The 12,199-nt window shown below is 29.2% G+C and overlaps 1 long non-coding RNA gene across 3 annotated transcripts; it reads left to right on the top strand.

Moving 5' to 3' along the window:
- Nucleotides 1–6,080: 6,080 nt before the first annotated feature.
- LOC112941810 (uncharacterized) lies at nt 6,081–11,963 on the top strand. Of its 3 annotated transcripts, none has more exons than XR_011210593.1 (2): nt 6,081–6,206; nt 11,380–11,963. It is a non-coding gene; the product is annotated as an uncharacterized lncRNA (long non-coding RNA). The 3 variants fall into 3 exon arrangements; XR_003247408.2 differs by lacking the exon at nt 6,081–6,206 and adding an exon at nt 7,657–7,999; XR_011210592.1 differs by lacking the exon at nt 6,081–6,206 and adding an exon at nt 8,726–10,602.
- The last annotated feature ends 236 nt before the right edge of the window (nt 11,964–12,199 follow it).

The raw sequence follows: 12,199 nt of genomic DNA, 5'->3' as shown, positions 1-12,199 counted from the left end.
AAGTCTACTTATTTGACGGAAGATTATGCAAAGTTGTACCTTAATGAGATTGTGAATTTCTATGGTATCCCCTTGTCCATTATCTCGGATAGAGGTGCCCAATTCACTTCTCATTTTTGAAGGTCTTTTCAAAAAGGGTTGGGTACTCAAGTGAAACTTAGTACTGATTTTCATCCTCAAATGTATGGTCAAGCGAAGCATACCATTCAAACCCTAGAATATATGTTAAGAGCTTGTGTAATATATTTCAAGGGTAATTGGGACGATCACCTGCCGTTGATTGAGTTCTCTTACAATAATAGCTACCATTCGAGTATTTCCATTGCCCCTTTTGAAGAACTCTATGCTAGGAGATGTAGGTCTCTGGTTGGGTGGTTTGAAGTAGGTAAATCTTCACTCCTTGGTCCCGAGATAATCTAAGAAGCATTGGAGAAAGTTTGGATGATAAGAGATAGGTTGAAAACAGCCTATAGTCGGCAAAAAATATTATGCCAACAATAGAAGAAGAGATCTAAAATTCGAAGTAGGTGATATGGTCTAATTGAAAATTTCACCCATGAAAGGAGTTATGAGGTTTGGTAAGAAAAGGAAGCTTAGTCCCCGGTATGTGGGTCATTATGAGATAGTGAAACGGGTCGGGAAGATTGTTTATGAGTTGAAGTTACCAAGCGAACTAGCCCTGGTTCATCCCATATTTCATGTCTCTATGCTTAAGAAATGTATAACTGACCCAGTATCCATTCTCCCGATTGAAAGATTAGGTGTTAATGAGAACCTCTCTGATGAAGAGGTTCCAGTTGAAATCCTAGATTGCCAAGTCAAGAAGTTTAGGAGCAAAGAGGTGATCTTCGTAAAAGTTTTATAGAGAAACCACCTAGTAAGGGAGCAACATGGGAGGCCTAGACCGACATGAAGTCCCGTTATCATCATCTTTTTCCTCAAAATTCTAGCCAAAGTTGAGGTTAGTAATCCTCTTAAAACAAAATAATGAATAATGTTGAATTTGACTTGCTTTCTTTGCTATTATGTGGATATTTATGGTAAAGGTTTATGTTAAAAATGAGTTTTTCATGAAAAAAATGTTCTTTTGCTTAACTTGCACTTAATTGTGATTATGCGTATAGTGTCTCTATAAAATGGTAGTGAGCATGTCTAATATGTTTTAAAAGAAGTTTTGCATCAGCGAATCTTGATGTTCATGTTGAGATCATCTTGATATTGAGAAGGTAATTCCTCATGTTGTGATGTTGAGCTCTTATATGTGGTAAAAATGTTAATTTAATTGTTATGTGTAATGTTACCGCTATGTGTTGAATGGAGTTGTGAATTAATCCTATGGGTTGTGACTCATAATGGTTTTATGTTGTTGATGTTGTTGTTTGTTTGGATGCAAGTCTTGAGTCATAGTCTCTCCTTATAAAAAGATTTAGGTGTCATTCCGGGACTAATGTTCCCATGGGGGGGATAATGTAACACTCCAAAAGTCCATGACTTAGTCTAGAGCCTCACATGATGAACTAAACTCTAAAACACTATTTCTAAGCCTAAAATAATATATTGAAACTAATTAGGAAGTGTTAGAGTCAAAATGTCAAGAAATGACCATGACATTCGAAGAATTATGAAATGTGAACTAGTATGCCTTGACATGTTTTAAGGGGTTTTAAGAGATGAAATTTAGTCAAATCTGGTAAAAAGGTGGTAAACATGTATTAGAGTGTATTTAGGGTCAAAACGTTTGGGTAAGACTTCACAAGAACCACCCTAAGGGTCCTTGGATACCCGAACATTGACCCAAACTGTCAACTTGATAATGGCCAAACGACGATCCGTCAATGGGTCAATGGCCCATTGATGGTGTCGTAGTTTCAGACTTAGCCACATTCCAAAAATGTCTCAAATCACACTCTATGAATTAAACCACATACTATCAATACGGCGTCGGGGTTTGATCGACACCTCGTAGACGAGGGTTCATCATTTGAGGGTCAAGTCACAGCCTAGTTTTTTAGTTTAGTGAGTTAGTTGGTTAATTAGTTAGGTGATTAATTAAGGATTAAGGGCTGGTTAATTAAGTTAGTTAAAGGACTATATAAGCTACCCTAAGTCTTAAACTAACTAAACACCCCATTATTCCCAAACTCAATTCTCTCTACTTTTTCTCTCTATTCCAAGACCCACAATTGAAGACCAAGGTTAAAGATTCTCTAGGTATCCAAGACTCACTTTTTCTCCATCAAACTTCAAGGAATCCTAAGGTATGGAATCTATTCACTCTTGTGATCTCTTTCCCCAAGAGTCTTTTCAAAATTGGTTTCCAATGATGTCAAAAATATGGGTTTTCTTCCAATTTCGTGAATGGTCTTTCAAATTGATTTGATGTTGAATTCCTTTGGTTATTATTAATAGATTATGATTATTTATGGGTTGATTATTGTAGTTCTTAGTCTTTGACCTAGTTCTATAAAAGAATCTATAATTGAACCCTTTTTCCTAACCCTAGGTTATGAATTAAGGTTGATTTGATTAGTGATGATGCAATTGACTTAGTTCTATTACACATTAATATTTTATGATGATAATAAGTGAAGTGAGGGATAAATATTGTTGGATTTATGGTAAGATATTGAAGGAGGCTTATGGAGGCTATTTGGTAAGACTATATGATTATGAGTTCTTTACTTTATTATTGATGGTTTATGCTTGATGATGATGTTCAATTAAACTATTCTATGTGAATATATTAAGAATATGTTTATATGATGAATGTAATGGCATGTCATGAATATGTTGAATTGTGAGATCATGTCTAGGGTGTGATGATACAAGGTTGAATATGAATCACTTGTGTGCCTAATTATGATATGATTATGATGTGATGATCTCACAAATGAAGGGTTGTATTGAAAGGAAATTCTCATGCAATACCTAATGAACTAATGACATGATTATACAACGGGTTAGTCTTTTATGACCTATATTAAGATATGATGACTAAGAATGACTTAAAGGCATTTCAAAAAGGGACTTTAATTTATCACCAAGTAAGCTATATATGAGAGGTGTCCCTTCCTGATATGGAAAGGTAGGTTCACAATGATTCTCATGAGATGAGGACTCCAATGCTAATGATCATGAAAAGGGTTCAATACATATCTCCTAGTTCCTTAACTATGTTTCCCACATAGGAACACTAGCTAGTGGATCTACCTAGAATTATATGTTCATGTTTTGGTTCTACCTTGGCAAGTAGACGACCTTCTTTTGGTGTAGGGTTTCATGACATCGAATTTCATTATTAGGTCATATGGTCTATTGTCGGTTAAGGCGATTGCTCCCGAAGTAAAATGAGTGAATTAAAGTAATAATGTGAAAATTAACTAGGATGACTTAAGGGGTTCTACTTAGTGTAGGTAAGGGTATGGGAATTTACCTATTCATTTCACGATTTGGCCTTGAGGGGAGTCGTAAGAGGTTATTCTTATGTACTTATAATATGAATGAAATGCATGTGTTGACTTTGCATGTTGATGATCCTATATGATGTTTAGTTTCATTAATAAATATGATATTGGTCTAAGTTGATATATATTATGATGAATATGCATGATATGAAGATATATGAAATGTAGGCAGTGCTTATGGTCTCTTTTCTAATTTACTTGATTATGTGGGGTTATGGGGCTTCACATGAGCATTGCATTTGTAGGCTTAGGATGGGATTGTTGGTAAGGGTCTTATATGCTTTGATGTTATGAACTCTTGTACATGAATTGTTGTTATGACATTATGTTGGAGTTATTCATGTAGATATGGCCTTAATATGGTGTTATTCATGTTGATATGACATTTATGATGATGCTGGTCTTGTGTTGGATATGAATATGTCTTAATGATGCTATGTCTATTGACTTGTATATACTCTTGTATGTGCATAAAAGGCTCTCTCTAAGTGACTTATCACAGTTTTGAACGAAATGTCATTTTAAGCATGATTTCAATGATTTTATGTACATACATTTCCATACTTAGTACATGTGGTTTGTACTACCCATATTCTTTCTCTTTTCCCAAACAATGTAGGTTCGCGTCATTGAAGTGTAGGATACCCCTTTGAAGGAAGACTTGGATATATTTTTTAAGCTATTGGTAGGTCCTCAAATTCGTGGATGTTGTCATTCTTCTATTCTAGCTACAATGTTGCTTATGTCTAAAGACAATTGTTCTTTCCTTTATCACTTGAGACTATTGTTGTAAGCCTATTTGTGGCATATTGTATTGAAGTAAAGGCTATGCCCAATATTGTAATACTCTATTATATGGTTTAATGTGAGATAAAGTATTAGACTATTTCATATGATTTGATTATGTCTTCTAACCGAGAAGTCTATGTAAACTTTAATAAGCAAGGAGTCTATGTAAACTCCATATATAATATATGAGAAGTCTAAGTATACTTCACTATGTAAAAGTTTTTAATTTTTGCATTTTTGAACTATGATATGTTATGACGAATGCTAAGGGTTAGTCCAAGTCTTCTTCGAGGATGAAGATGTCGGTTACATCTAGGGGGTGCTCCCCGGTTGTGACAGTCATATATGTGTTCTTAACTTATATAGTAGATGATTTGGTATATAGAGTTTAAGCTTATACACAGAAGATTAAACTGTCGGTTCTTATAACTAAAAGTTATAGTTCACAATTATAGATGGAAATTTGGACAAAACCATCAGAAAAATTGTAGCATGAGATTAAATGTAATTTATATTGATTATGAGAATGATATAGTTCTAACTTCTAACTTCTCGTGCTAGTGCATTTGGTATGTATTGAACGGGATCGAGCAAAGATATATATTTTAGACTGACTGATAAAAACATATTCTCTAAACTTTTAAATGTACTTATATTCTTAATCTTGATATAACGATTATGATCTGTATATATTACTTATCGTTTTGATTTGTTAAAAGGTGAGATTTTGAGATGGGTCAATTTGCCTGGTAGATTGGATGATAATAATATATATTGATGAAATAATTAGTTAGTTTATGGAGTCCATGTCTCGCTATAGAGATTGATGGTACATTTTTTATGAGAAGCTTATAAGTTTGCATGTGTAAACCTGGCCGGTAGATTTACGAATCTGGCACATGAAATAAGTTAAGTATTTCTCTAAATGAAATTAATCATTGAATTAAATTCATCAGTAGTTTAATTTATTGATTAGTATCGGTAATCTTAAAATGGAAAATTACATAAGTTTTTAATGGTGAATATAGTGCAATGATTTTTTTATGGTAAGAATAATTCAAATTGATTATTTGGAATTATTTCCTAATAGGAAGCCTCAGTAATAAATTATGTGGTCCCTCCAATGCCCAATTTAACTAGAACTCAAAATCTTATTTTCTAGTAAAAAGAAAAATGAAGCGTGTTTCTTCTGAGAAAAGAAGAGAAACGTGTGTTTATTGATATTCTTGAAAGAACAGGAATTTTCTTTGCACTGGGAAGACATCTCTATAAGTAGGGATTTTTCTGACCTAGAAAAGATTTAATTCAATAATCTATACAACACTTGCCCACCCAAGTATTGAGAGAGTTCAATTGTTAATCGGGATCACTGTAGAAGACTGTAGAGTTGGAGTTGGATTTACTTCAAGATATCTGCACACGCTTTAAGAGGTAATCCTGAATTAATTTTCAGCATACTTTGTATGTGATGCATATTTGTGATTGTCGTTTACATTCATGCAAGATATATGATTCTGGAATGCTTTCACTATGTATGCTATTTACCAACACTTGGAATGAGAAAGTACTCGTGTGTTCAAATATCACTAGTTCTACCTTTCTGAAAAGAGCTTTTGTTGTGCTATTTCTAGACACCTTTTGTGAAATTTTCGATTTCGCCATTGTATACACATATTATAATGCTCTATTCTAAACCTTGTCTCGATCATGCCGACAATTTAAATCAGTTTTCCTAAAAAAATAAAATTATTTGTTTTCTAATCATTTTCTTTATTATGTCAAAAGTAATATATATATATATATATATATATATATATATATATATATATAGTAGCCCTAATACTAAAACTATTCCAATATGCCATAGACTGGTCCCTAAGCTGTTCAACAGAATTCATGCATCAGAATTGCTTGCTTAGTGGGGAGAGAAGCACATGCATGGAGTAGTAAAGTGTATGGTATTTCTTTAAAGAGTTTAAGTTATTAATATATAAGTAATTTTTTATACTATCACATTATTTAAATGATATTTATTGATATACTTTTATGTATTATTGAATTTAAAACCTTGAAAATTGAATATATTATCTGATACAGTAGGTAAAAATAATATATAATAATACCAAAACTAAAAGGGTACAACCCTTGTGATTGCATTTGATGAAAGAGGTTTTGTAGTGTTTCAAAATATAGGCTTTATTCGTTTCGTGGTACTCTGCACCTCAAATGATCACTTTACGAATTTGGACCCTTTTTTTGAACTTATGGAATTTTATTAATGTTATTTTTGTTTTCTTTGAGTCGAGTGTCTTTTGAAAATAATTTATTTATATTCAAGAGATAGTGATATGATTTACGTACACTCTATACTTTTCAGACCTTTCTCGTGAGATTCTGTTGGATACTCCCAAGTATCTCATTTATGTTTAAGTGTGCTCAAATATAATCATTAATATTTCCTCCGTTTCATTTTAAATGTCATTTTAACTCAAAATAATATTACTTTTAGAAATTCAAAATTAAGATATTCAATTATTTTCATTTATACTTTAACATTAAAAAGGTTAAATAATTATTTTTGATGTTAGTTCAATTCTCAAATAACAACTAAGATATAGAGATAAGTTAATAAACTATATTTTGTATAAAATAATTAAAGCAACAATTAAACTGAGATGGTGTCATAGGTTAGATTTGATATTAAAATAGTTAAGTCATACTAAATATTAAGAGAACTTTTGTTTTTGTATTTATTTTTTGTTGAAAAAAAAATATATGCAAGCCACCTTTACCTATCAAATTAATAAGAAACATAAAAAAAATACAAGGTGATGTGTAAAATTGGACCTAACATCACTTAAATTTATATAATAAAGAATAAATTAATCTACACTACTTATTGTTAGCGAGTCATATATATAAATTAAAGTTCAAGACTAAGTTAAAAGAGATCAAATAAACATATGATGATTTTGTGTTGTCTTTCTTGTGTTGTCTTTCTTTTAGTTAAATGTGTCTTTAAAATATTAGTACTATTGTAAACTATAGAGAGTACTCTCTGTAAAAATTCCTTGTACAAAATAGCCCCTAGTGGGTATAATGCACCATTTTTATTATTCTAAAAACATTTCTCTATATATATTCTTCAATAAAAAAAAAACCCATTTTAGGTCCACTTCCTTTATTCAAATCAAATGGACATTTGCAAACTTAGATTTTGATTATTATTTAGCAAAAAATAATATTTTTTTCGTTTCAATTTATATAACATCTTTCGAATTTTGAAATTGTAAATATATATATCTTTGATCTAAATTTTTTCATTATTTTTTTAAAATATTTTAAATTATTAATTATTTATGGCATATAATTTAAAATTTTCATTCACAAACACTCTCAAAAATCGAAATGTGTCACGTATCATAGTAGTAGTGATATATTTAAAAAGTTGAAAAAGGCTTAAAAACCGATAAGAGAGTATGTGTTGGTCGGCATGATTGTGCATGATGAAAATTCTTTTTGGTCCCACAAATTTATTCTTCTTATATAATACATAATAAATAATAATATAAATAAATATATATATACATATTCTTATGACAGACAGAAAAAACAAGAATGAGAAAAAAAAGGAAGATTAGCTAGCTAGAAGAAGAACAAGTAGAGAAAATGGAATGAGAGGTTGCAATAATAATTGCCACAAAAATATAAGGAGATTGAGAAATAGAACAATGATGTCTCTTAAGGTATAGGTTCTTCTACCCCACCACTTGTTGCTTTATTCTTCTTATCCCATCATGCTTATCTTCCAAAGTTGGCACAAAAACTTTTTTCAAGAATATTTTTTATCGTGGAAAGCTTTGTAGGACAGAGAAAATCAAAAGGTTATATATATATATATATAGTGTGTTAGAAAAAATAATGCATACATATTAATTTTGATGTATTATTAATTTCTTGTTTAGTACAATCTTTTCTAATTTAGGTGTAACTTTTTTCATATTTTTGCGTCATATTTATAAATGGTATTATTATAAACAAATTTTTACAATACATGTTACTTTTAATAAATCAAATCAAACACTACATAAGAAATAATATCAACATAACTGATGCAAGTATATATATAATTAATATCAATATTACTAATTATCACATTCAACATTGCTCACCACATCAAGTGATCCCATAATATGTGCTATCACTTCAGATGTCTCAATTAATGTGTCACGATTAAAATTTCGAAAGTCAATCACATTTTTCTTTGATTGAATATAACTATTATTGATTTTTTATATTGTTATATTATTTTTTAATTTATAATTAATATTCAAAAGATTAAAAAATTTCATTTTTTGAATTTATGATCAAAGTTTAGAAATTTGAATTTTTAAATTTCTAACTAAAGCCTAGATAATTTGGAACAAAGAAAATATTATTTTATTATTAATTTGTTATAAAAATAAAAGCTTAACATAATTTTTTGATTAAAAATTATAATAACATAATAATATCATGACATAAGTTAGATTACTAATTTTAGAAAGAAATCTTAATAAACTTTGTATAAAATCAAACTATATCAACTAAGAGTATTTGTTTCTACTTGGAATAATAAAAAGTATTAGTAGTAGTAGGTCTTTGATGCACTATGTAAAAAGCTAAGCATCTCCCACCTCTTGGTGATTTCCCCAAAATGATAATACTCTGAATTTGGTGTTGTATCAAAATAATAGATATGACATCACACATGGGAAGACATACACCAAAAGTTCCATTTTCTTTTAGTTTCTTTGTTGAATCACATAATTCAACACCCCATTAATTATTTGTGGAATCAACTATATAATTAACTCCACATCATGCACATGTGAACTTAATTAATGCATGTTTAATATTCTATTTCAGTACTATGTGAAAGAATGAAATACCCATTCATTCAATACAACATATCCTTAATTAACAGTCCGTGTAAAATAAATATAACTTTATGCACATTATCAATGTCAAAGTTGGAATTTTCATTCAGAATATTTAAAATATGAAGAATTACACACATAAAAAAGATTCAACATCTAATATATATATATACAAAATAATTCTAACAATATAGAAAATAATGTAATTTTTTTATTAAAGAGAGTTCGAATGAACTCCCTGAGTTGTTTCTAGCTTAGCCCCTACTTATCACAATCTTTTTCAAGGTGGTTGGATAATTAACATTTCAATTCCATTATTTAAATCAAAGTCTAAGTTGATCAATTAATGAAAATAAATTCCAAATATTACTTGTCTCTATAATGCACTAGTAGGTGGAAACAAATAGCTAGGACCATTATATTTTCAATAGTAACACTTTTGAGATACCCTAAAACAAAACCAAAAAAAAAACGACAAATTATGTGAACCATTGAAAAGGCACCTAAATTCAACATCAAACTTCCTATATGATAGGAACCATTTGGTCCTTATAGAGATACTACATACCAAAATAGGTCCACAAAGCCCTATTTAATAGATTTGAAGCACTTCCACTCAAAATTAGAATAGATACCTTGTGAGTTGTGATGATGCATAAACCCTAGTCATTTTCATATGTAGTACACGTGTAAAAGTTCTTCACTTTACCTCTTTCCGTTATAGATTTAACGGAAAAGAGCAAACGTATTGAAAATAGTTTAAATCTATTCTCTTTTCGATTTATTAAATCTCAATTATCTTTTACATTAATGGTTTGGTTAATTTCTCCTTCCTTCCACCTCTATTAGACCTTTTAATATTAAAGTTTGGGTTAAAATTATGTGTAAATTAGGTATATAGCATTTTCTATATTAATATTTTCAAGATATAGCATTAGAGTTTGTATTTCAATATATAACATTTAATATCTCAAGTAATAGCATATTATTATACACTATAATGTTAATTTGAAATTTAAAAAAAATGTTTTAGAAAAAATGAAAAAAAAAAGGGAAAAAAATATAAATGGAAAATGACATCCTTTATTACTTAAATTAAATACAGTTATTAATTGGTGTTAATTGATTAACACGTTTTAAGGAAATTCAAAAAATATTCAGATTAGTAAGTTGCCTTAAATCTCTCAAATTAGTTTAAATAACAATAAATTTTGATTTAATTCCTTAAAAAGCTCTAACAAAATGACATCAACGTACAAGCTATTTTTTTTCTTTCCAATTTTCACTATTCTTTTAGGTTTGCAGCAAATATCAGTTCGCTTTTTTTTAGTAATTGAAAAAATTTTGACGTTGGAAAAAAATTGATTTGCTATGATGGAGGAACATTGTATTTATATTAATTAAACACGATGGAAGTTGAAATTCATCAGGTTAGTTTTTAATTATGATTTGTTGGTTTTGATTATGATTCGCTGGGTTTTAACTTGGAGAATATTTTGTCGATTTTTTTTTGTTATTTTAAGATCTGATATAGATTATAGCTTGTTTTTTTTGGATGAAACAATAATTTGGTATATATACAGTATCTGAAAAACGACATGTAAATGTATATGTGTTTAAATTTTAATAAAATTGAAGATTCGTGTAATACTTGATTTATTAGACAAAATATAAAAAAGAAATTTGATGGTACAGTGTATTTAGTCACTAGTCAAAAAATAAGTATTTATAATTATGTGGATCGTTGAAGTACGAAAGTTGTATTAATCGTGTATGAACCTTATATGAAAATTGTATTAATTATGTATGACGTTTCTTTTTTGTTGAAACTAGAATATATGTTTCTGTTTGGCATATGAAGGTAAATGTTGGTATAATTTTGTATGAAAACTGTATTTTTTTGTTTAGTTTTTTTTTTTTTTGTGATAATGAAAGCTATATTTATTTTTTTTGTTCAGTAATTTTTTTGTTATTTGTGGATATGTGTAATATTAATGGAATTGTTGGTGAAAAAATAGTATAAAATTGATCGAAATATGAAATGCTAGTTTGTTTGTCTGTTTCTGATTTGTAATGCAATGTTTGTATTTATTTTGACATTTATAGTATGAAATGTGTATTATTTTGGTATTAAATATTTTTATTTTATTTTTTAATGGCATGTTTTTTTGGAACTGTTTTTAATGAGCATTAATTTTCCATGTTAGGTAATACCATCGACGGTTGATATGTATGTTGTTGTTGAAGGGTTAAAAAAGTACATAGTAAATTTAAATACAAGGTGTGTAGTTGTTGGAGATTTCACCATTATGAAATACCATGTGATCATGTAATTGCAGTTTTTAGATACAAGAAGCTGCATGAAACATATTTCTGTTCTGTCTTTTATAGCCTGAAGAATTTCAGAGGTGCATATGTCATCCCTGTTGAACCTATCACATGCGAGAGTACGTGGGATATACCTAGTTATATTTCAAAGCCTAAATTGATGTCACCCGGTCCAAGTAGATCAGTTAGAAAATCACATGTTGAACGTTGGATTGAGTTTGCTGATGTGAAATTCAAAAGGTCAAAGGTTACTTGCAGTAGATGTCGTCAAGTTGAACATAACAAAAAGACATGTTCAAATTATCCTGTTAAAAAAAATGACGTCGTGATTTTTACTTTTTGTTACACAACATGTTTTGTTTTATCGAATGAATTTGGTATAATTAATATTTGAGTGGTTGTGATTTCTTAATATTATCCAACTATAAATAATATTGAAACACATTTTGTGTCCGTTTTCAAATTTTATTCTTATACTAATATATAGTTAAACAAGAATCGTACATAGTTCATATAAAAAGCATATATATGGAACAACTTATTAAACATATAATTGTACAGTAAAACTCTTGTTAAAAAGTTCATACATAGATCATACATAGTTCGTACAAAGTTCATACATATGGATCAAAAAAAAATATATGACAGTTGTCATACTAAAACGATAATAAATTGAAAATGTGATATCATGTTCATACT

The sequence above is a fragment of the Solanum lycopersicum genome, chromosome 7 (genome assembly GCF_036512215.1).
Source record: "Solanum lycopersicum chromosome 7, SLM_r2.1".
Classification (NCBI taxonomy): Eukaryota; Viridiplantae; Streptophyta; class Magnoliopsida; order Solanales; family Solanaceae; genus Solanum; species Solanum lycopersicum.
Note: the sequence above shows the minus strand (reverse complement) of the source record. Positions and strands in the feature narration are given on the sequence as shown.